The sequence below is a fragment of the Zingiber officinale genome, chromosome 1A (assembly GCF_018446385.1).
Source record: "Zingiber officinale cultivar Zhangliang chromosome 1A, Zo_v1.1, whole genome shotgun sequence".
Lineage (NCBI taxonomy): Eukaryota > Viridiplantae > Streptophyta > Magnoliopsida > Zingiberales > Zingiberaceae > Zingiber > Zingiber officinale.
In genome coordinates, this window is record NC_055987.1 from 143,587,676 (window position 1) to 143,590,827 (window position 3,152).

Below are 3,152 nucleotides of genomic sequence, written 5' to 3' on the forward strand. Positions count from 1 at the left end.
GCCGATCCCTTCTCCTCCTCCTTCTCTCGGCGCCAACCACAAGAGGACCTAGGGTTCCCTCCCTAGGGCCCTAAGAACACCTTCCGGCAGTGATTCCAACACAAGAACGTTTCCCTCCGCGAGAAGAACGCATTGGAGCGAGGAGATTATCGAAAGGATCGTCTCCACCGGAATTCTAGCGAATAGAGTTGTAAGAAAATTAGCGTACGAGGTAAGAAACCCCTCACCTGCAGTATAAGTAGCTTCCGTGTGAATTCCATGTGTTAGTTTAATAGTACGTCGATTTCCGACACAAAGGATGCGAATTAGCGCATGCCAAGTGTTTGATAAATTGTGTAGTTCAGTAAAATGCAATTTAGGCATTTTAGTAGCTTAGATAAATGCAATAGAAGCATCTTTACAGTTTATTTAGTCTTGCTTCAGCTTTTACCGGACTAGATGTCCAATGGGTGGGCTCCCACAGTCGCCTCTAGGTTTAGATAACCTAGTTCTGGGTTTAGACAACCTAGTAAAAGCAAGATCAGTATTTATTAGCTAGTGTTCAGTATTTTACTTTTCAGTGGCACTGTACTGGATTAGATATCCATTGGGTTGGGCTCCCACAGTCGTCCCTAGGTTCAGATAACCTAGTAACCCTACTAAATTCGGAACTTGCAAACCCAGGTTTAGTTAGGGATGCGTGCGTAGCACGTACAGTTGCCGGGCCCAAACAGCAGCATGATTATGTATTTTCACCTATTATATGTATATAGTTTTCAGACTCTCACCAAATAGCTAGGTGAATTCAATACAGCTTTAATGTTAACTAGAATTAGCTCAGTTCTATCAGTTTAGTCCTCTGTTCATACAACATGATAGTTTATGATTAGCTCTTATTGCCATGATCAGTTAGCTTTCTATGTGTTGTATGCCATGCCATGTTTAGCATATTCAGTTTGTATTTCAAATAGCATGTTTTAAAATCAGGAATTGCATCGTATGCATGTTTTAGTGAGGTAGATGGTTTCTTACTAAGCGAAAGCTTATAGATACTTTTTCCTTATACTGCAGATAAAGGTAAAGGAAAGATGGACTAGCGGAGGCTGGAGGACAATGCGATGAAGATGTGTGTGGATGAAACTTGGAATAGAGATCTTAGGGAATTTCAGCAAGCTTGTTTAAGCACTAGAACCTTGTAGCATTCTGTTATTCTGCACCTTAGCATGTTAAATGTTATGAACTAGTTAATCAAGCATTCTATCATGTTTAGAATACTATTTTTGTGACGTTAAAATGTTTGGCATTTAGTTTCGAAATGTTATAAGTAGTTTTGGCACGAGCAAGTGCTGAAATCAGATAATTGGTCGAAATCAGAAACTCGAATCGATCAGCTGATCGATTCGAGGGTTCCCAATCGATCAGCTGATCGATTGGGCCAGTTGTCCCGCGAACAGTAGGCTTCTGGATCGATCAGCCGATCGATCCAGCAATTTCTGTCGCGAACAGAATCGATTGGCCAATCTGGATCGATCAGCCGATCGATCCAGAATATCGTCCCGAGCACAGTAGCGTGCTGGATCGATCACTGGATCGATCCAACCTATGTCCCGCATACAGTAGCCGGCTGGATCGATCACTGGATCGATCCGACTATTCCAATCGATCCGTGGATCGATTGGGAGGTCTGGTATCAGCGGGGAATTGTCTAAGTTCAGTTCCTTGGCTATGGGGAAGGTAAAACATGTTATGAGTAGTTAGTTTACCTCCCTTAGTATGTATAGAACCAAGAAATGTCAGTAGTTAGTAAAATTTTAATTAGTACAGCTTCCGCATTTAGATTTAGTAATGGTCAGGGAACAGTTTAGCACAACATAACTGTAGCGATCGGCCTTACAACTTAGTTAGTAGAAGGCGGGTCGTTACAGAGAGGTATCAGAGCAGCGTTCCATACTTCCTACACACACATCAACATTGAACCTACAGCTTCCAAGTAAGAATACCTCTACTTTATTAATGTTTCTTGCTTTCTTGTATAGCTCATGTGTATAGATAAACTGCTGCATGATAGTATGTGATAGTATATAACATGATAACGATAGTTATACAATTATGGTTGTAATAGTTATTCATGTTCTGTCCTCTACGTCTTTAGCAATGGCACGAGGACGCCCAGCTAGAAGGGCACTAGCTACTGAGCCCCAGCAAGAGGCGGGCAGTTCAGTGCCTCCCCCAAACCTTACAACATTAGTGGCTCAGTTACAGCAGCAGCTAGCTGAACAGCAACAGGAGATAGCCACCCTCAAGGCTAATCAGCAGAGTACCCCCACCGTCACCCCGAAACCGAACCTGACGACTCCAGAAGTCTTAGAGGTTCCACCAGCTCAGCCTACAGCGCCAGCGCCAGCACCAGCAGTCCCAGCAGCTGAGCCAAGAAAGGAAGCCTATATGATCCAGTGGCAGTGAGTCAAGCCAGAGAACTTCTCAGGCACTAGTGAACCATGGGATGCACAAGCCTGGTTCAAAACACTGGAGAGCACGATGGAGCTTCTGGACTGGCCAGAACATGAGAAGGTGAAGTGTGCCTCCTTCTGCCTGACAGGAGACGCACGCATGTGGTGGGAAAGAATCAGAACAAAGCGCCCAGTGAACCAAATGTTATGGGCTGACTTCGAGAAGGAATTCTTTGAGGAGTTCTTTCACATACGGGTTACAAACTGCCACTACGACGAGTTCACTGAGTTTCGTCAGGGCAACCTTTCAGTTGAGGAAGCCGTGAAGAAATTCAACAGGTTGGCTCGTCTATGCCCGGAGCTAGTCAGCACAGAGAAGGAACGAATCCGGTTGATGCTCAAGATGTTGAGGCCAGAGATAGCAGTGAACGTGGCTGGTGGCATACATAGGCCACAAACCACAGAGGAGTTAGTGAGCAGTGCCTTGACCACAGAGCATTACCAGAACAGCATAAAACAGCAGAAGCAAGTCTCCACAGAGTCCAAAGGCCAAGGCAACTCTTACACTAAAAAACAGCAAGGCCACAGCTCTAACTGGAAAGGGAACTCCAACGGCAAGCGCAAATCAGGGAGTGACCCAAAAGGAGGACCATCTAGCAAGTGACCCAGTTATCCAAAGTGTGCTACTTGTGGGAAATTCCACCCAGGGGTTTGTCTCAAGGG